General features: G+C 36.2%; 1 pseudogene; it reads left to right on the forward strand.

The window, feature by feature from the left end:
* Positions 1-542: 542 nt before the first annotated feature.
* The window catches only part of LOC121010841 (rho guanine nucleotide exchange factor 39-like), an 86,742-nt pseudogene continuing 63,663 nt past the window's right edge, over positions 543-23,621 (forward strand).

The following is a 23,621-nucleotide window of genomic DNA, read 5'->3' on the forward strand; positions in this document are numbered from 1 at the left end:
GCAAAAATTAATTAAGCTGATAACTTACGTAAAAGACTTTTTAAAAGTCTTAGTCAAATGTGATCTGTATTATTTATTGCAAAATTGCAATTAAAGACATTTTGCCAGTATGTTATTTTAGTTTCTTTGTACATAGGCTTTCTGAGAAGTGTGATTCAAAGGAGAAATGGCCTTCAAAATCTGAACCCCTAATAGACTTGCCTATCTATGAATGCTGCTTTTCAGGCATTGCTAACACATATATATTTGAGAGAACTTTTTCTACTTGGTTGTTTCCGTTTATAATATTTGTAGATCCTGGGAGAGCAAATCTTTTGTTTTGTTTTTATCTGGTCTGTAAATTCAGAGTCTTAAAAACTATTTGAAAGGGTGTGCAGTGTAGGTGGGTCTAAGTTGCTTTATTTGAATTTGTTCTATAACATCACGGTCTTCACACCTGTCCTGTGGTTCTCCTCTTCTACTGATCTGTGTACCTCCTACATCCTTGTCAGCAAAAGTGTAGCCACCAACCATATACCAAGGCAGGCATAAAAAAGAAAGACATGGGCCCTGTACGCCCATCTTGCCAACTGGCGCACTGCAGTGTAGAGATGGCTGTATCTGTGATGATCAGAGACAAGGATCTGATGAGTGAAGACTGCATTCTTTTAGAAGGGAGATGCTGGGAGTTAGAACAGCAGTATTTGAGTGAGTGCTCTGGATTACAATAGTCGAGGAATAGTCCTTAAAATGTACACGTTTAGGTATTTGCTTCATAATTTCATGAAATTTCCCTACTAGGTGTAAAAATCACTGAGAGTCGTCTAGTCCCCTTTCTTCTGCAGTTCTGCTTACAAAGGATCACCTTACTTAATACCAAACTCATAAGTATATTGATGATCACATCTATAAATATATTTGTTGAGAATGTTGGGGTTAGTGGTCCTTGTGTTTGGAAATGGAGGTTCAGAGATTTATCACCATCCTTTTCAGAGGAGTTAATGTGTAATTCTATCTCCGGCACTTGCTGTGGGAGTGTGGGCAGTTGAGATTTGTGGCCTCGTGATGATGATCTCACAATCGGAGCTGGTATTGGATACTGCTAAGTTATATTTTTTGTTGGTGGTGGTCGACCTAGGAATATTTACACTAGTAATGCTGTGGAATTTCAATGGTTCAAAAATACTTCAAACTGCTTTAGAATGCAACTTAGGCTATTTGTTGAAAATGAAAAGTACAAATGTGTACAAGTATACATCAATCCCAACCTAATGCGCTTTCTTGGTCCATAATTGTACTCTCTATTTACACATTGGTGGGAAGTCAATGAAAATGTTAAAATGTCATTGTGTATAGGCTGTTTTTTTTTGTTTTTTGTTTTTTTTAGCCTGCTCAAAACAGGAAAGAAACAGCAATTTATTCACGGTGGATGTCATAGTGTTGAAGGTATTCCTGATCAGATGAAAGAAAATCCCCCAAAGAATAAGTATGTGATAGTGATGAATGTGAAGTAAAGTAGAATGAACTGAAATAAATCTCCCGAGTGCAAAATACACAGCCTCCTCTATTATAGGCCCCACTTGCAATTTGGTCAAAGAATGATAGCTTTCTCACAGGGGAAACTTTGATGCTTTCTGCTTCTCTGAGCAACTTGAATCTACTCATGAATTTCCATTGCTTCAAAAGTCCACTGTTTGGAATTCATCCTTTTTTATAAATACACACACACACACACACACACACACACACACACACACACACCTATTTGGACATTACATGTTCAAACTCTTGAAAGTCAAACATAAAGAAAACCTTGAAGGCAGTCAGAGAAAAAAAGGCACATGATATGCAGAGGAAAAATAGAAGAATGATAGCTGACTTCTAAATAAGAAAGGAGACAAACCAGGAGAAAATACAGCGATAACATTAAAAGTAAAAAAATGTCAATTATTTCCAGAAAAAATAGCTTTCAAAAATAGAAATCTCCAAGCCTACACAACTGACAAAATTCTATAGAACTTAATATACACATAGAGTCATACACATAGATAGACACACAAATGAGTGCAAGCACAAATGAGGAAATCCTGAGTAAGATCAGTGCATTCTATTCCAGTCAGTATCCTGGTTGGAATGCTATAGTATAGTTTCCAGAATATTACATTCATGGGAAACTGGGCAAGGTGTATATGAGATCTCTCTGTATCTACTATAAGTGTGTGTGTACCTACACTTATGTCAATCAAAAATTGAGTTAACAATAGCAAAATAACATTCCTCCCCCCCTAAAAAAACAACAAAAGCAAATGCATTGAAAAAATAAAGGAGAATAAAAGACAAATATATAAAAGTAGAATTATAACCAGCTGACCTATGCTACAGGAAATACTAAAGTTCTCCAGGCAGAAGGAATATGATTCCAGACATAAAACGGAATCCAAATAGAGTATATATGGCAAATAAGCATTTAGAAGAAGAAAATATTTTATAAGCAAGCATGACAAAGGGGCAATTTCCTGGTATATATTAAAATAAATTATAGGGGCGCCTGGGTGGCGCAGTCGGTTAAGCGTCCGACTTCAACCAGGTCACGATCTCACGGTCCGTGAGTTCGAGCCCCGCGTCGGGCTCTGGGCTGATGGCTCAGAGCCTGGAGCCTGTTTCCGATTCTGTGTCTCCCTCTCTCTCTGCCCCTTGCCCATTCATGCTCTGTCTCTCTCTGTCCCAAAAATAAATAAACGTTGAAAAAAAATTAAAAAAAAAATAAAATAAATTATAAAGCTACAATAACAGTAACATTTTTTCCAAGGATAATTAGATAGATAAATAGAATTGATATTCCAGAAACATTCTATCTTTCTCATATTTTATGATCAAGATAACATGTCAAATGTTAAAAGTATATTATTCATTAAATGTTGTTGGACAATTGGTTACCTTTTTGCAATAAAGTTTAATCCATACTCCATATCAAAATAAATTGCAGGGCAGGGATATTGATACTTCAATATGAATAATGAAATTATGTAATAGCTAGATAAAATATTATTAAGTTGATTTTTTATTTTAGAGTCTGGAGTGTCTTTCAGTGGAGCATATGAATAATTTTCTTACCATCTGAGTTGAGAATTTGTTTCCAAAGGAAATTCTCATTATTTACGAAAATGTCTTGTTTCCTCAGCACACAAAGACCACATGCCCCTTTGTATCTAGATGCAGTGATGTGAATATTTCTGGCCAACTGAATACATGGATCAGTGAGGTGTGTTATTTTAAGACCAAGGCAGGTAAGGGCCTTTGTGCCTTTCCTAAGCTCTCTTCCTTTGGTTTGACCTCTGGTGTTTGAAAGCAAAGAAGATAGTGGAAGCACCCAATGATGGAATCCTGGGTTCCTGAACAACTGAACACACCCCCATCTCTACCTCTACCATAGCACTGGATGGTAGCTGCAGAAACTGTTGCACTAAGTCAATGAGATGTGGGTAGGGTCTGTTATAGTTGATATTTTATTCTGCCCAAAACAAAGTTAAAGGACTTGGTTTGGTCTAAGACAACAAAGGAAATACTTAGGCTGTTCTGTGTTAATAATAATTTGATGTTTGTAGAAAAAGATGCATGGATTAGAGGAAAGTGCTAGCTCTGTGTGGATGTGGTCCATCAAATAGAGCGAAGAGAGTTTTAAGAAGATGGACATCTTATCGTTGATTTCTGTCACATGGTTTTCTCCCAGACTCTCAAAGTTCCTTTACAAAATTCCCATGTGGGAATAATTAGTAATAAATGAAAGAAAGAGGCTGGTTATTAGTCTGGGTAAATGTAGTACAGAACAACCATGGCCAGGCACCTGGGTGGCTCAATCAATTGAGCATCTGACTCTTGATTTTGTCTCAGTTCATGGTCCCAGGGTTGTGGGATTGAATCCTGCGTTGGGCTCTGTGCTGGACGGGGAACCTGTTTAAGATTTTCTCTCGCTTTCTCTATTTCTGCCCCTCTGCCTGGCTCCCACATGCTCTCTCTCTCTCTCTCTCAAAACAACAACAACAACAACAACAACAACACCCCCCAAAACACAACAATTGCCCAACCAAGATGGTAAGATAATCATTAAACTGAACTAAAACAATGGAAACTCAAGTCTTGAAGTGACTAAGAAAATGAATTTAGTGATGTATGCTTTTCTTTTGATTTTTAGTGACATCAGCTGACATGCGATTTAAACAAGGATAAAAATAATGAAAAACAATCTAAAAATAGATTTAATTATTTCACATTTTCATATAACCTCCATCAACAAAATTAAAAGATAAATGGTAAATTTGCTCTCCTTGGCAGAATAATTAATTCTCATGAATGATTGTTTACAATAATAAAAACTTGAACATTGCAACTGAACAAATGGACAGGGAATATAAAGAGGTGATTCATAAAAGGGAAATGACAAATGGGTAGTAAATACTTGAAAAATGTTTAGTCTCACTAGGAATCAAAAATGAGAAGATAATGAGAAACCATTGTCACCTATTTGACAAAGATTCAAATGAGGCCAGTTTGCGATGTTGGGCAGAGTAGGCAATTTCGCAAAATGCTGGAGGTGTGTGAATTAGTATTGCGATTAAGGATGTCCACTTGCTAATAACACATATCTGCCTCTGCCTTGACTGCTCCCTTGAATCACCTAGGGAACTTTGAAAAGCCAGAGAAACTTGGGTTTCATCCTGGATCAATCAAATCTGAATCTTCGATGGTGAACCCCAGGTGTCAATATTTTTTAAAAGCTCTCCAAAAATATTAGTGTATCGATAACATTAACATATATATTGGTGTCTGCTGTTATAAGAGTATAATGAGGTGGTACACATGATTGTAATGATTTCAGTCATGTTTATAATAGTGAAAATGGTGAATGATGTAAGGATCCAATAAAGAAATACTGTAAAATTCATCATATAAATTAAAATTGGGGGAATATCACATGGAAAAATGCTCATGACCCACAGAGTACAAAAGTTGTATTTGGAACATAATTCCAAATCTGTCAACCGTTAAATGCACATTCTTTATATAAATAGGAACAATATTGAATGACATATCAAATATGTAATAGGACTTATCTCTGGGTTAACTGGGGGTAATTTTATTAGTACCATATTATAAATATTACTTAGTGAACATGAATGAGACTAAAATGCTGCATTAGGATCTACTGTATGAATGTGTTTACCTCAAGATCAAGGGAGAGAGAAGGAATGGAGAAGGTCATCTCCATTTAGTTCTCATTAATGCAGCAGTCTGAACTCCTTAACTCTTTCCAACTCTTACCAGCTCCTTCCTCTCTCCATCTATCCAGCCAAAGGATTTATTTTACTTCTCACTTCTGGACCCTGTCCAGGTGAATGGTATGTTTACCCTAAGAAACAAGAGCGATGGTGCTTAGCAAACCATTCTGATTTGCCTCAAATGTTGACTGGTTAGGGATGTGGAGAAAGAATGCCATCTGGTTGTCCAAGGTGAAATTTTTAATAAGCTTCCCAAAGAGAGACATGCTTCCATAAGCTGGATAGGTTGTAGAATGTTATTCCTAATAGATTTCTGTATGTGGTAGTTCAAACAATCTCGAATTGAAGGAGGGTACTGGAGTCAGCCATCATTTATAATGCCTATTTAATGGATACCTATCTTTGAAAATAACAGAGTTGTGGCTTAAAGTGTTTGGAAAATGATACTTGTTCTTAATGTACTTGCAGAATTTTTGACCGAGTTTTGAGTTTTAGAAGACATTGAATTACTGCAGTTAATAGTCCCTGGTATTTTATCTTTATGACTTTGGTTACTTATGATTATTAAAAAGCCACCTCCCTTTACTGTGAGTGTATCTCTGTCTCCCCACACTCTCTTACTGAGACAAGTGACAGTCCATTTGGACCTAATTACTTTCCGCTGGCATATGGATATAGGGCAAGGTTTGTTCTGAACTTCTGTGAGTCACCTGCTATCATGTTCTTAGACATGTGAAGATTAGTAAGAACCTGGAAAGAAAGATCATTATTTCACCTTAGTATCATCACCCACATGGTCTCAGGTTTTCTGTTATGTGTAGTCAGGGTCAATGACATTATAGTTCCAAAACTGTTTGATGAGGGATATAAGCACTTTCAACTCCATTCAGAATCCTTGGCAACAGAAAAGTGAGGAAGGGCTGCACTGTTAGATGTCATAATAGTAGCCCTCTAGTTCCAGAAATTACCTTCGTGAGAAACTTTCTTCCCAGGGTTGTCATTTTTCATTTTAAGGTCTTGGTGATAAATGAGTTTTACTGGATGTTTTCTTCCCTAGAAATTTGTCACTACAAGATGAACGAGGCAGGAGTAGTTTTTCCAAATCAGAGTCTGTATAAATGATGCCAAAGAATGTTTACTAATTTTGCCATCTCCTTCTCTCAAAAATGACTGATGGATTGATGGGGGCAAAAGGTATTTTAAAATCTATTACATTAGTTTCATACATCTCAGGGAAATTTGCCAATATAACAGGTGGTATATATACATTAGGTGATTGAAGATTGGTTTGATCAGGATATAGTATTAAATATATCATTTGTTTCCATGGGACTCCCAGATATATCCTTCAGTGAATACCGGAACAACAGTAGCTAGGCCAATCTTGAACTTACCCAGTTATGTGGCCACATAGCTATATTTAAAATGGAACACAAGCCCTGAAAATGGGAGCATTCATTTTTAACCATTTTGGCTTTCCTACCCAAATGAAAACAACAACAACAACAACAACAACAACAACAAAAACCAAAAAACAGGCAAGGCTGGTAAAGATTAAGAGTATTTGTATTTGCTTCCCAGTCTGACAGCTTACAGTTTAGCTATAAAATGTTGTAGTGAATGCCTTTAAATAAAATGGATACAGCTGTTACCATTTGAGATCTGGGGTTACAGGATTCCCTAATCTTAGATTACTGACACTGTATGGAGACAGAATGAACCATCCAATTGTTTGTGTATGGGGGGTGGTGTAGAAACGCTTGTCTCTTCAGAGTAATTTATCTGAGGAAAAACAATTAAAGACAAATAAAACTAGATCCAACTAATGCGTTAATTATATTGGAGGAAAAGGAGGTTAGAGAAAGACTGATTTGATGGGGAAAAAACCCCTGTGAAATCCTGAGCTGTGAGAGCTAAATTACATAGGATCAGCCTAAGAGCAAGTAGCATCAACTAGAAAGAAAGGTGAGGGGAGGATGGCTCAGAAGGCTTTGATGACATCATATGTAAAGCAAGTGTTGACTTCAGTTTCCTCAGGTGGTTAATCTTAGTAGGAGTGAATTATTGGGAGTGAATTGGACAAAGATGATTTCAGGTGGAAATCTTCGGGTGGTAAGGGTATCATCATTGTGTGAGGAGACATAGTATTACACAATGGGACCTACCTGCAGATTCGTTAATTTTTTAATAGAATGTGTTTATTTCATGAAACTTGAAAAATGATATTATATAAGATAAAAATCACTAGCTAAAAATAGCTACAATTGATACTTTGGTGTACATCCTTCCAGATGTAATATATATATAAAATAGAGAATATATAATGTAAAAATATATATGTATGTGTATATGTGTGTACATATGTGTGTGAAAAATGCATAAATAATGTAACATTAGATTTTAAAATTTTAATTTGACATAAGCCATCATAAAGCTAGAGAGAAAGGCAAGCACCAGAGAAAGAAAGAAAATGAACAACCTATTAAACCAATAAAATGAGACATGATATAAAAAGAATCCCTAAAATTTAAGGAAAAAACATGAACTAATAGAAAGTTGAGCGCACATTATAAGCGATTTATAGGACAGGAAATACAAATGGCAAATGTATGTGGAGATACTGAACACCTCTAGTGCTGGGGGAGGTGGGATTAAAAATAAGATCGCTATTTAAGATATGTCAGGTGACCATATTTTCCAATTTGCTTAGGGCGATCCAGATTTGTGTCTATTGTTGTAGAGTCCACCCCCGCCCCCCTATTTGGATTTTCTCTCAAATATGGCCTGTTTTGGATGATAAATTAGGGCATCATTCTGGGCATAGATAACATCCTCAAATGCCTACACATAACAGGAAGGTATAAGACAATAGGGAGAATTGGTTGTTGTGGAAAAATTAAGCATATCCTGCCAACAGGAATTCTAATTAAAAAAAATCCATGTGGGTTAAAGTGAATAATGTAGAAGATATTTAGACATTGAGCTGCTATCTTCGTAGTTGAGAAACACCAAGTCTTTGCTGTCAGTGGAAGTGAACATTACAGCCAACATGGAGAGTGTTTTGTCATCCTGTATTAGAATTGATAAAAATTTTCACAAATTAGAATCCAGTAATCCCACTGTTCCATTAGAATAAAACATTTGTGTAAGTACACAAAACATGAATGTTTCTTGTTGTACTCACGAAAATAACAGTAATTTGAAAGCTACAGAGATATTCATCATAATAGAATGGTTAAAATATAGTTCCTCTGTATTCTGGAAGAGAGCAAATGAGGTTAAAAGATGAGGTAGGTCTGTTTGCATGAACATGGAATAATCTTCAAGAGCAAATTGAGTGGAAAAACCAATATGAAAAATAGTATGTAAAGCCTATAAATATATTTTAGAAATAGAAAAATAATACTCTGTATTCCTACAAGTATAGAAGTAGTTGGATAAAGCCATTAAAATGAGTGTTATACAAACAGTATGCCAGTAGTTGGGCTTTCATCTGGATAGGGAACTTGGTTAGTAAAGAATGTTGCCTTTTTAAATAGAATACAATGGTGAGGTCACTCTATACACTAAAATAATTAGGAAGGAAAGAGAACATTGTCTAAAATGAAAAAGCCATTGCACATCTCTCTATTGACATAAACAATTTGTTGATTTATAGTTGGAAAGATTTCCCCATAGTTCCCCAGAAATAGTTAAGAGAAATTGCTGGATAGGACGGAAGTTGTAGTTTTCTGAAGCCTTCCATGGCTGTAGATAGAGCTCAGATAGAGAAAGTGAGGTGTGATCTTTATTTCAAATTCTGTCTGTGATCTGTGATGTCCTTAGATTGACCATGGTTTGTGTTTCAGGAGTCAGAACTGTGTGTGTGTGTGTGTGTGTGTGTGTGTGTGTGTGTACGCGCATGAGTACATACACACATATCCGTCTCCACTGGGAAGAAAAAAAAAAAAAAGATCTAAGCAGAGATGGAAAAGACCAAAACACAAATACATAAAGTACACAGAGAAAAAAAATATCGTGAGAGAAATAGAGTTGTAACACAAATCCTTTTCCTAAACAGTGTGCAGGGTGCAGTAAACTGACCCAATGAAAAGCTAAATTTATCGCCTTTATTCAGTAAAAGCCACAGAGACACCACGGACATAATGCTGCTATTCTTCCCTGGGAAAGGAGAACAGATTTTTGTTGTTCATTGTAGCTGCTGCAATAATACAGCTACTATTACTTCAGTGAGTGCAGAAACTGAGAATGGATTGTTGGTATTTTAATTTCATGTTAGATTACAATGCAAAGTTAAATATTAAAAGCGGCTTTTATATACCTGGTACTTTTAATTACAATGCACTGTCGAATTTTCTGATTTCAAACTCATAGTCGAAATTTGTGCAACAATATTAATAGAACACATTCAGTTTTCTTCAGAGGTTGTCATGTAAAACTCTTGGTTTCCTCATTGGGAGAGCTTGAACTAACAATAGTTGTTGTTTTTAAATAATTGATGAAGATGTTCATGATCTCCAATAAAAGTATATCATTAGCCCTTTTTTCTTAGGATAATCCCTCAAGGCAATAAATCTGTTAGTAGAACACATTTTAAAAACATTATTTATTTGTAGCCTTACATTTTAATCTGACCCAAAGGATGTATTGACATAGCCTAGTGTGTGCTATTTCTGTTCTTTGTGCCAATTCATTCTTGCTGAATTTTCTCTTTAGGTAGAAACTTCCAATGAGAAATTGTCTTTTTGCTGTGGTAGGATTTAGAAATTGTCTAGCACTCAATTGGTCAGTTTGTCAGAACTCTCTATCTCTTCTCTGTCATATGCTTTTGAATCCATTTGACATAAAGCTTTTTCTTGCTGTTAGAACTTGATGCTTTTTCAGAATCAGCATTTCACGTCTATTGTGGATACCCACGTGACTGGATATAGGAACGGGAACTTTTTCATGAGCTTGAAAGGGTCAATTCTGAGTAACTGTACCTTATTTTTCATAATGACAGCTCTGAGATTGTAAGATTTACCCCCAAGTACACATAACAGAAAGAAAAACACTTCAGGGAGATCATTGTTGCTGCTGCTTCCACTAAATTTGTAGTCTAATAAAGGGAAGTTTGCAATGAGGTCAATGGCACTCAACCACTGTGGTGCCTTTTTATAGAGCACAGATGACATTTTTAAGTCTTTTTACATGGAAATTAATAGAAATAGGAGTTATAATCCCTTTAACCAGTAATGAATATTTTCTACTCCTCTGCTATAAGAAAATGTTTTAAATTTGAAATCATGTATTATTTATAATCCTTATTAGAAAAACTGGTCAGAACAGAAGATGAGGCTCCCTTTTCCACCACCCTGAGGTTATCTGAGCTCCTCTTAGCCTTCTTTTAGGGAGAATAAGGGGAGGAAAAGATAGTAACCTGTGAAGGCTTTATCCATAAAAGCCTGGCAGAAAAGGTTTTAACTGGAAAGAGCTGAAATTATTAAGCCAACTTGAATTTTGCTTACGTTTCTCAGGAGGAATATTGGGTTACTTACAGAAAATAAAAAGGCTACCTTGTTCCTTTTTTGTGCCCTTCTTAGTAAGTATGTCTTTTATCCTATTAACATGTCACAGAACATGATAACCTTACAGTTATAGAGAAGCATGGTTTCCCCACAAGACGTGGGAATACAGTTCTCAATGGGTTTCCTGTGTGAGTGCACGGCGTCGGATTCAGACACACTGTTTTGGTCTCCAAAGTTATGGGGTATGAAGCCAATTTAAGATTACGGGGTACTCAGTGTTAAACTGTATATGCTATGGGCCCGCCTTCTGTTTGCCACATTCTGTGGATGTTCACCCATCTGCCAGTCCATTGAGACCCTTGTCACCCATTGATATAACCTTCTAGTTGCCTTGAGGGAACTCACTTATGTTGTTATTGATATTCTTTCCTCGCCTTCCTCCCTTCCTTCTTTTCTCTCGACCAGCAAGTATTGTCATGGCACCTCTTTCCACTAAAGAAGACTATAAATATGCCTGAAGTTTTCAAAGGGGAAATGCGGATTTGCATGTTCAATGCAGTGGAAACTTCCCTGAGCAAATTTTATCAAGAGAGAAGCACAAAAATATGAGAATGTTCAGTTCGCTAAGAACATTCAAAGTTAGGAAAAACAGTAAGTTATATAAACGAAAATTTTTTGAAAGTGGTCAGACACAGTATGTTTGAAAAAAAGTGAGATCTGCTGAAATTTCACATTCTATACAACTGAATTAGATCTTTAAGTTATTTTGAAGCAATATTACTCAAATTAAGACTATTGTACACTACCTATTAGTGCTATTTTATTTGTAGATTTCAATGAGTGGGTCTTTGTATTGCAAAAATTAACCTCACAGTAATATGTGAGAAATGAACATGTCTTATACCAGGCCCAAGAATAATAAAGGTATTTTAAGCAACCCAGAAGGCCCTTTGGAACAAATGGAATGTGAGCTTCTGTTCCTGGGTTTTGTCAAAAGCATTAGACTGAATACGGCAATAACCAGTTTCTCTCGGCTTGGCTTAAGATTGATCCAAACAACCTTTTAGTGAAGAATAACAACACTAGTTTTTATTTTTCCAAGATTCCTTTGTCTGCTTAGAAATAATATTCCAGTAACGTTGGTTTATGTTCTTAGGGACCACTGATCCTTGGGGAATCAAGTTAAAAGAACTTACGAAACTTCCCCCAATACTAAAGTCAATGGTGAATTATGTCTTAGAGGTATTAGAGTGCATTTCAGGGCAGATTACTAACTTGATGTGTATTTGGGTATATGCCAGAAATGGGTGTGACTGGTGTTGAGCATTTGTTCATTTCAGACACATCTATAAGGAGGTAGCTCTAGTTTTAGCAGTTACAGCGTGAGCTGGATTTTTATGTAAACTAGAACAGCATCTCCTTTTCTTTTATTCATCATAGCACTGAAAGCAGTGTCTTAGCCATACTTAGAGGTTTTAAAATACTCTGATCTGATTCTCAGCCTGCGTTATTGACCCCTTAAGTCAGAATTTGATGAGTAGGACCCAGACAGCGATACTTTCCCCAAGCTTCCAAAGCCTTTTATTGCCTTAATCTAAACTTCAGAATTGTTGCATTGAATCTTACTATAATTAGGATAGTCTGGTTAGAAGACACAAAACCTTACCAGAAAATTTTCTTACCACCGTTTCCTCCACTTGTATCGTCACACAGTCCAAAATAGTAGTACCATAGACACGGCTGGAAACTGCTGTGTAAAAGAGTCTGGATGTTCATTTTCTTAAGTGTTTAAAGTCGTGACACTACTTTTGGCCTGTCATACTTCATTTATGAATTTCACAAGATGATGTGAAATGTCTGAGGCCAGTGTTGGTGATGAAGGTAATTTTATTCACGGAACTAATTTGAACCGGTAATAGTTTGTTAAAAGATGAAAATATTTAATTTCCCCACAAACCTGTAAAGTTTATCACATGAGATAAAAAAACTATTATGTGATAGGGGCACTTGGGTGGCTCAGTGGGTTAAGCGTCCGACTTCGGCTCAGATCACGATTGGTGAGTTCGGGACCTGTATCAGGCTCTACACTGACAGTGCAGAACCTGGTTGGGATCCTTTCTCTCTCTCTTTCTCTCTCTGCCCGTTTCCCACTTGCATGCTCTCTCTCTCTCTCAAAATAAATAAACCTAACCCCCCCCCCCACTATTATGTGATGCAACTACATGCATATTCACTATGATAAACTAGAACATAAACTTTATCTTAAACTGGAGTAGGAATCTCTTTACAGATTAATACACTTCTCTTGTCATAGGAAAACCTAAACCATTTATAAGGGAGAGGAGAGTATTCTTATCTTCCATGATTTTTTAAGGGTACCTGTTAATGGTGTATTAGGTCTCCCTGCCATATTAGCTCATGTGGATAATAATTGAAATCGTCAATTTTTATCAGTATCTTTATGCATACCAATATAATTATATACATGCCAATACTTATATTGTGCTCAGGCCTAGCTACATAATTAGCAGGGCCAATGCAAAACGAAAATGAAGAGTAATTAGTTGAAAAATTATTAAGCATTTCATGATGGCTGTAGCAGAGCGTTAAATGACACACAGGGACCATCTCTACAGGGTTTTGTGAGACTGTACAGGTCACAGGCCCGTGAAGCAGCTCTAATTGTGCCCCCTACTATACACATACCTGTGAGGGTCTACAAGGAAGCAAAAGGGTATCCGCCCTATAGCTTATATGCCAGTGAAGGAAACATGGCAGCTTGTGGTAACACATATCCTAGTGATCAGCTGAATAGCCCTGTGTCAAACGACAGTACAAATGTGGACACTGGGAGTTCTTACTACTCTTGGGAATGTCATTGGTTATTTGCAGGACAGGGATATGTGGGATCTTGGGCAAGAAACTTAGCATCACTGACTTTACTCATCTGTGAGGTGAGAGTAAGGACCTGCTGCAGGAATGTCATGACAATTAGGTGGAGCAGTTTATTTAAGTTACTCACAAACGGTGCAGCGGGTCCTTTATTTAAGAACTAGGAAGATAGTTTTAACCCAAATAAATTTTGGAACGCCAACCTCATGCTTTCTCTTGTGCTTTATCACTTCTCATCTACTTTTTCCTTTGAAACTAGTATGTACTTTCCACAACCGAATCAAGCTGAGAAATTAATGTATCAGAAATTACTATGGTTGATTATTATCTCATTGGAGTTAATGTGTAAGCATTCATCTTCCTGATGAATGCTAGAATAATATTTGTATGTTTAATTGTTTTGGTTGTGTTAGCTCAGATAGTTTAGTAGAAACTTGAAAATTTTTAAAAATTAATGGTGTATATTTCCTTCATTTTGGTTCTTGATTTTTTTGTGGGATTGAGTGATGACTGAGAATCTAGTTAAGGAATCCCTGTACCAACCCAATTTTGCATAAAATTTGAAAAGGTCTATGAGCGCCCTCAAACACATTAAACTAAAACTTTTGTAAAGAATTACAGTGTTGGGGTGCCTGGGTGGCTCAGTTGGTTAAGTGTCTGACTTCAAGTCAGGTCATGATTTCATAGTCTGTGAGTTCAAGCCCCACGTTGGGCTCTGTGCTGACAGCTCAGAGCCTGGGTCCTGCTTCGGATTCTAAGTCTCTATCTCTCTCAGCCCCTCCTCTGCTCATGCTTGCTCTCTCTCTCTCTCTCTCTCTCTCTCTCTCTCTCTCTCTCTCAAAAATAAATAAACATTAAAAAATTATAAAAAAAGAATTTCAGTGATAAGTTAATTAATATTTCATCACTAAGACAGCAGAAATATGACTTTATCCAGATTAATTGCCCAAGTCAGGTGATACAGTTTCCTGTTTTGTGGGTTTTTGGCCACTCAGCCAGGCTGGTACCTTGCTTTAAGAAAAGAAAGAAAGAAGAAAAAAAGAAAGGAAGAAAGAAATAAGGAAAGAAAGAAAGAAAGAGAGAGAGAGAGAGAGAGAGAGAGAGAGAAAGGAAGGAAGAGATTAAAAAAAAAGAAAAAGATGGAAAGAAAGGAAGAAAGAAAGAAAGAAAAGAATAAAGTACTTTAAGAATCCAAGAGGGTAATACAGAAATCTGTGCCATTTGATTTTTGAATTCCTGAAAATGATAGAGGTGTAAGAAATTGAAGAAATGACAATATTTCATTTGATAGAGTAAAGTAGGCAGGGAATCGGATCCTGAACAAATTTTTCTGAATGAGAGAAGAGGTATGCTTGTAAAACACTGGAACCACCTAGAAAAAGTCATAGTCACACCATCCTTAAGATTTTCAAAATATTCCCCACTTGCTGTGCAGTTTCATGGATGATACAGACTTATGAGAAAGGTCTAAAAATTTGCTCTTGTAATTTTTAGAGAAGATGCACAAATCTTATGATAAAGCAACCATTCAGGAGTTGACCATATGCAGGTAGGAGTGCTAAATTTTCAGGGTTCGTTTAGAGAAATTACATATCTAAATGTATTTCTAACTTGAAACCATCAAAAATTTAAAAGTATTTATCTTTCACTAATTCTCAGAATAAAAAAGGATGATCAGGTTACTTTAAAACTTCAGGGTTTGCCTTGTAGCCTTTCATAGTCTCCTCTTATCCTGTTGCATTTGTGGGGTTAGATCTTTATTAAATATGGTTGCCCGCACATTTTGTTCTCCTTGACCTTCCTAGCCCCTTCCAGGCTAACTAATGTCTCTTCCACGTGTAGTGCATTTTAAATCATCTTAATTTTATTCTGCCTTTTTGACCAAAATCTGAGCTAGGGAACTATGGTGGTTAGATCTTGGTTGATTGCATTTCCAGTAACTGAACGTCACCAAAGTTAGATTCCTAGCAGAGAACATTAGGTGTTGATTCCACCTTAGACATTGTCTTGTCCTAGTCAGTGACTTTGATTTCTCATTTAGAGAAAATTCAGACCCAGTGTGACTAAATGACTTCCTCAATCCTATTGCAACTTTCAGAATTCCATCATTAATAAATTCAAGTATTTAATACACACTTCTTAAATGACATGGCTGAAGTTGTCCTATAATGAATATGATAGGCAAAGGTAGTTAAACTCTGAATACAAAATACTCTGTTTAATAAATAATTCAACATTGGGGAAATCTGCTTTTATTTATTTTTCACCAGGGGAGAGTCTTTGCATATTTGAGCAGCAAAAATTACTGAAATAATACTAGTACTTGGGCAAAAAGTAAAGGAGGCAAGGTGAAAGTTAATTGGCAGAAGAAGGGTTCATATAATAAAAGTTGAATAGTATCAGACTAAATCTAATTTAGTTTGTTGAATGGGGGAGGGGAAAAAAGTTTGAAGCATACCTAAATTAAGTAAGTACATACTGTTGTAAAGACTAATTTTTTAAAGAGAAATTTTAGCTTTATAACAGTGTTTAGAGGAAGGTACATATTTCCCATCTGTATACCTTCTGACGCCACACATGCATAGCCTCTTGCATTATCAATAACACCTACTAGAATGGTAATTTTATTTATTTATTTATTTTAAACCAAGGTTGAACATACAATGACACATCATCATCATGCAAAGTCTGTAAGTTTACTTTAGGGTTAACTCTTGATGTTGTATATCCTGTAGATTTGGGACAAATGTATGATGAGTTATATCCATTATTACAGTATTCTATAGAGCAATTTTACTTCCCTACAGGTCCTCTCTGCCCTGTCAACTAGTTTCTTTGCCACCTGCTCCCTGGCAACCACTGATCTTTTTATTGTGTCTGTAGTTTTGCCTTTTCCAGGATGTCATACAGTTGGAATTGCATGGTATGTACCCTTTTGCATTGGCTTCTTTGACTTATTAGTATGCATTTTTAGATCCTCCAGGTACTAATGGCTTGACAGCTCTTTTTTTTTTTTTTTTTTTTTTTTTTTGAGAGAGAATGAGCACAAGCAGTGTAAGTGAAAGGGGGGGGGGAAGAGGGAAAGAGAAAATTTTAAACAGGCTCCATGCTCAGCGTGGAGCCTGATGCAGGCTTGATCCCATGATACTCGCATCCGCCTGAGCTGGAATCAAGAGTCAGATGCTCAGCCAACTGAGCCATCCAGGAACCCTGACAGCTCATTTCTTTTTACCACTCAATAATATTCCATTGTCTAGGTGGACCATAGTTTATGTATAATTCATATACTGAAGGACACCTTGGTTGTTTCCAGCTTTTGGCATTTAGGAATAAAACTGTTCTAAACATTCATGTGTAGTGTTTCTGCAGATATAAGATTTCAGCTCCTTTGGGTAAATGCCAAGGAGTGTAATTGCTGGATCATATAGTAAATGTGTCGAGTTGTGTAAGAAACCACCAAATAGTCATCCAAAGTGTCTGGACCACTTGACATTCCCACCAGTAGTGGATGTGAATTCCTGTTTGTTGTTCCACATCCTCATCAGCATTTGGTAGTGTTGGTGTCCCAGATTTTGGGCATTCTGATAGGTTTATAGAAATGTCTCATTGTTTCAACTTGCATTTCCCTTATGACATATGATGTGGAACACCTTTTTATAAGCCTATTTACAATCTATATATTTTCTTTGATGAGGTGTCTGTTAAGGTCTTTTACCCATTTTTAAATTAGGTTATTGGCTTCTTCAATTTTTTTTTTAATGTTTATTTGTTTGTTTTTGCATGCGCTAGAGAGAGAGAGAGCATGACCGGTGGAGGAGCACAGAGAGAGGGGCAGAAGATCTGAAGCGGGCTCTGCACGGACAGCAGAGAGCCCGATGCCGGGCTTGAACCTATGAGCCATGACATCATAACCTGAGCTGGAGTTGGACACTCAGCCAACTGAGTGTTGGCAGGCACCCCTTGGCTTCTTCATTTTTAAGAATTGTTGGGGGGTTCCTGGGTGGTTCAGTTGGTTAAGCATCCAACATCAGCTCAGGTCATGATCTCATGGCTCATGGTTTCGAGCCCCACATTGGGCTTTGTGCTGATAGCACAGAGCCTGGAGCCTCCTTCAGATTCTGTCTCTTTCTCTCTCTCTCTCTCTGCCCCTCCTCCACTCATAACTCTCTTTCTCAAAAATAAAACATTAAAAAAATTAAAAAAAAAGAATAGTTGAATTTTCCCTTGCTTTGACATAGAATTTATAACACCATGTAAATTTAAGGTTCAAAATGTATTGATTTGATACACCTATATATTGCAAAATGAGCACCACCATAGTGTTAATTGATATTTTCATCACATAGTTAACACCTTTTTTTTGTGGTGAGAACAATTTAGAATATTTTCTTACCAACTTGTTTATAATACAGTATTACTAACAGTAATCACCATGCTGTACTTGAAATTGGCAGAACTTGTCGTATAACTGGAAGTTTATACTCTTTGACCAGCATTTCTCCATCCCTTTCCATCCCCTTTGCCCCTGGTAAATACCGCTCTACTCTCTGTTTCTGTGAGAAACTTTTTTTAGATTGCACATGTAAGTAATACCATACACTACTTGTCTTTCTCTGTTTGGTCTATTTCACTTAGTACCCTTAAGATCCATCTGTCTTGTTGGAAATGGCAAGATGTTGCTCTTTGTCATGACTAAATAATACTCATTGTGTATGTTTGTATGTATGTGTGTGTGTGTTTATACATCTCACCTCTTCTTTATTCATTTATCTGTTAATGGACAATTAACATTATTTCCATGTCTTGGCTATCGTGAATAATGCTGCTATGAATGTGAACATGCAGATTCTTTTACAAGATCCTATTTTCATTTCCTTTGGATATATACCTAGAAGTGGGATTGCTAGATCATATGGTAGTTCTACTTTTAGTTTTTTGAGGAACCACCATACTGTTTTCTTTGGTGATTATACCAATTGACATTCCCAGCAATAGTGAACAAAGTCATCCCCTTTTCTCCATATCCTTGCCAATACTTGTATCTTGACTTTTTTCAATAATAGCCATCCTAACAGGTATGAGGTAATACTGCATTGTGATTTTGATTTACATTTCCCTGCTGATTAGTAATGTTGGGCCCTTTTTTATGTACCTGTCAGCCATTTGCATGTCTACTTTGTGAAAATATCTAGTTATGTCCTCTGCCAATTTTTTAAATTAGATTGTATTTTTGGTATTGAGTTGTATGAGTTCTTTATATATTTTGAATATTAATCCCTTCACAAATAGGATTTGCAAATATTTTCTTCCATACTGTAGGTTGTATTTTCATTTTGTTGATTTTTCCCCCCTTTTGCTGTGCAGATGCTTTTTTAAATGTAGTTTCTCTAACATTTTCTTTATTCCTGTGTGTTGGGTGTCGTATCCACAAGATCATTGCCAACGCCAGTGCCATAGAGCTTTTTCTTTTTGTTTATGTGAAGGAGTTTTACAGTTTCAGGACTTAAATTTTAGTCTTTTATATATTTGAATAATTTTTGTAAGTGTTATAAGATAGGGGTCTAGTTTTATTCTTGTGCATGTGACTATCTCTATTATTTGTGGAAGAGGCTTTCCTTTCCTTATTGACTATTCTGAGCTCCTTTGTCACCCATTAATTTACTGTGTACGTGAGGTTTTATTTCTGGGCTCTCAGTTCAGTTTCATTCATCTATGTGTTTGTTTTTATGACAGTACCATATTATTCTGATTACTATAGCTTTGCTACATAGTATTAAATCAGGAAGTGTCAATCCTCCAGGCTTACCCTTCTCTCTTAAGAATGTGTTGGCTATTCAGTTTCTTTTGTGGTTTCATACAAATTTTAGGAATGCTTTTTCTTTCTTCCTTTCTTGTTTCTTTCTTTCACTTTTCTTCTTCCCGTCCTTGCTTCCTTGAAAATGCCATTAGAATTTTGATAGGAATTGCATTGCATCTGTAGGTTGCATTGGCCAGTTTGGAAATTCTTAAAATATTATTTTTTCCAGTCTGTGAACAGGGAATACCTTTATATTTGTGTTTTCTTTATTATCTTTCATCAGAGTCTTATAGTTTTCAGTGTACTAATCTCTAACCTACTTGGTTCAATTTATTCATAACTATTTTATTGTTCTTTGATAATATCATAAGGGGGTTGTTTTCTTTATTTCTGTTTCAGATATTTCATTATTAGTATATTCAATGTAACTGATATCTGCATGTGGATTTCCTATCCTTCAATTTACTGAATAGTTTTTTTTGGTGGACAGTTTAGGGTTTTCTATATATAAGGTCATAGGACTTGCAAAGAAAGACAATTGTACTTCTTTCTGATTTGGATTTCTTTTATTTCTTTTTCTTGCCTCATTGCTCTGGCTAGAACTTCTAGTACTGTGCTGGATAGGAAGGTGAAAGTGGACACCCTTCTCTTGTTCATGTTCCTAGAGGAAAAGCTTTCATTTATTCGCTGTTGAATATGATGGTAGCTGTGGGTTAGTTCTATGTAGACTTCATAATATTGAGCTATGTTCCTTCTATTCCCAATTTGTGATTGTTTTTTTTTAATCATGAGAGGACTTACCATTTGTCATTTTGTAGGTGCTTTCCCTGCAGCTATTCAGATGATCAGACCACTTCTAATCTTTCATTATACTAATGCAGTGTATTATATTTATTGATTTGTATATATTGAACCAGCCTGTATTCCAGGGATAAATGACTTGATCATGGTGTATCATTGCTTTAATGTGATGTTGAATTCAGTTTGCTGACATTTTGTTGAGAAGGTTTGCATTTATATTTATCAGAGATATTGGTCTTTAGGTCTACTTTCTTGTCATGTCCTTATATTGCTTTGACATCAGGGTATTGCTGGTCTTATAAAATGAATATGGGGGATTCTCTCCTCTTCAATATTTTGGAAGAATTTGAAAGACTTTGAGAAGGATTGGTGTTAATTCTTTAAATATTTGATAGAATTTACAGTGAAACCATATGATCCTGGGCTTTTCTTTGCTGGGGAACATTTGGTTACTGTTTCAAACTTCTTATTTAGGTTTGGTCTGATCAGATTTTCTTTTTCTTCATACTTACCTTTTGGTAAGTTGTATGTTAATAAGGATTTGTTAATTTCCTTCAGGTTAATACAATTTGTTGGTTTAGATTGGTTCATAGTAGTTTCTGATAATCCATTGTATTTCTCTTATAACAGTCATAGTGTCTCCTACCTTTTCAAAAAAAATATTAGTTTTATTCATTCATCTTTTCTATTGTTTTTCTGGTCTATTTTATTCCTTCTCTGATCATTGTCATTTCCTTCCTCCTACTAAATATTGACCTGGTTTGTTCTTCTTTTTCTATATCTTTGAAGTGTAAATTTAGATTGTTTACTTGAAATATTTCTGTTAATGTAGGTATTTACCTCTAGAAACATCTCTCCTAGAATTGCTTTTTCAGCATCTCCTACATTTTGGTATGTGTGTTTACACTTTAATTTGTTTTGGTGTTTTCTTTTTTTGTTGTTGTTTCCTTTGTGATTCTTTGGCCCTTCAGTTGTACAGGATTGTATTATTTAAATTGCACATATCTGTTAATTTTTCATCATTCCATTTGTTAACTGATTTCTAGTTTCATACCACTGTGGTCAGAAAAAAAAAATTGGTATGATTTCTGTCTTCTGAAATTTTCTAGGAGTTGTTTTGTAACCTACCATGATGAAGGAGATTTCACGTACAGTTGAGAACAATGTTTATTCTGTTCCTGTTGGATGGAACGTTCTGTAAATATTTGTTATGTCCATTTGGTCTAAAGTATGGTTCTAGTCCAATGTTTCTTTGCTCATTTTATGACTGAATGATCTTTCCATTGTTGAATGTGGGGTATTAAGGTTGCCTAGTGTTATTGTGTTGTCTATCCCTTCTGATCTGTTAGTATTTGATTAATATGTTTAGGTGCTCTGATATTGGGTGCTTATATAATTTTGATATATTTTTTGATAATTTGACCCCTTTAATCATTATGCAATCATCTTGGTCTCTAGTTATCGTTTTCATCTTAACATTCATTTTCTCCATTCTTTTTCCTTTGTTCCCCTCTAAATGAATAGTTTGGAAGTTTTTGTCTTCAATATCATTGATTCTTTCTTCTTGATGAAGTCTGATGTTGATTCGCTTATTCCATTCTTTGTGTTTTTCAGCTCCAGACTTTTGTTCGATTCTTTTTTATGATTTCTTTCTCTTTGTTAAACTTCACATTTTGTTAGTGTATTGTTTTTCTGAGTTTTCAAATTGTCTTTCTGTGTCTTCTTGTAGCAGACTGCATTCCTTCAGACACTTTTTTTTTGTTGTTGTTATTCTTTATCTGGTGAATAATAGATCTCTATGTCTTTGGATTCAGTTAATGCAAGATATTACGATCCTTCATTCATGTCCTGTTACCTTAATTTTTCATGTTGCTTAAAGTTTTGTTTTTCTGTCTTTGCATTTGAAGTAGTAGTCACCTTCTCCAGTCTTTACTGTCTGACTTTGGGAAAGAGATACCTTCTGTTAACCTTAATTGATGTTCAGAGGCTTTCTCAGAACTTATATGGGTACATGTGCTCCATGCTTCTTTCTATCTCTTGAGGATAATTCTTAAGCTTGTATGCCTTCTGTGGATCCTGAAATGTCCAGGGCCAAATGTTGACAGCCTCCCTTTTGTTTTCTCAAACATGGTGCTAGAGCTTAAGTTTGTTGTCTGTGTCTGTCCCACAGATTCAGCTGGCTTTCTGCATACTCTGTAGCCATCTGCTATAGCCTACTTTCACTTCCTCCACTGGGAGGATGCACAGGGTGATGGTATGAGTAGGGAGGCATGTAGAGTACTGAAGGTGCACATAGATAATTTGGGGATTCTTTGGTTGAGGTATTCCCAGTGGCTCATTTGCAAGCTTCTTGATGGAGTCTGTCATGCAGTTTGTAGGATCTCTGTTCCTCCAGTGTCTCCCAAGGGCCCTATCTGTTGCTCTATCCACTCCCTAGTCATGATTAATTACTTTGGAAGGAATAAGAGGGAAATGAAGAAGCTAGCTGTTCACTCGAATGGTTTCCTTTTCCCCCACAGGAGAAGTTACAGGCTGAGGAAGATCTCCCTTGGCTCAAAGCTGTGCCATCTTGGACAAGGGGTGATGCAGGTAAAGTCAAACTCTTTCTTTTGCTTCCTCCAGTGTGTCTGAACTCATACGTATGTTTTTTTGTTGTTGTTCCAGTGGTGTGTGGGAGCCTCTCTGAAAACCTGGTCCTTCACAAAGGCTCTTTCATGTGTGGGTTATTGTTTAAGTCAGGGTTTTCCAGGGGCTCCTGGGAGCACAGCAAGGAGGGCTGACCCTGATTTATGGTCCACAGCCAGGAATGAGGTCCGTTTGCCAGCTACCTGGCAGATGGATGGGTGATACTCCTTCCAGGGTTCTTTGCATGCTGTGCTGGATTTCACATTTCCTTTGAAGGCAGTTTTGTCCATCAGTTATGCTGAATGTTGTTGGGTGGGGGATGGAATGAGGGATATATAATAGTACGATGATGCTGACGTCATTTTCACTTTGAGATATTCTTAAATTTCTGTTGAAGTTTATTCTTTGACTCCTGTGTTACTTAAAAGTGTATACTTGAATCATGCTGTATTTTGGGATTATCCAGTTAACTTTCTGTTACTGATTTCTAATTTAACTCCATTGTGGTCTGACAGCAGATACTGCTTATGATTTCTGTTTTTAAAATGTGTTCATTGTTATATTTGTTACTTGTGTGTTTTATGGCCCAAATGTGATTTATCTTGGTGAATGTCTTGATGGAGGCTAGTGAAAAATGTGTATTCTGATGTTTTTTGGATGAAGTAATTTATAGATTTCACTTATATACAATTGATTCATAATGTTGTTCAGTTCAACTACATCCTTACTGATGTTCTGCCTGAT

Source organism: Herpailurus yagouaroundi, unplaced genomic scaffold (assembly GCF_014898765.1).
Source record: "Herpailurus yagouaroundi ecotype Mexico unplaced genomic scaffold, PumYag 192, whole genome shotgun sequence".
Taxonomy (NCBI): Eukaryota; Metazoa; Chordata; class Mammalia; order Carnivora; family Felidae; genus Herpailurus; species Herpailurus yagouaroundi.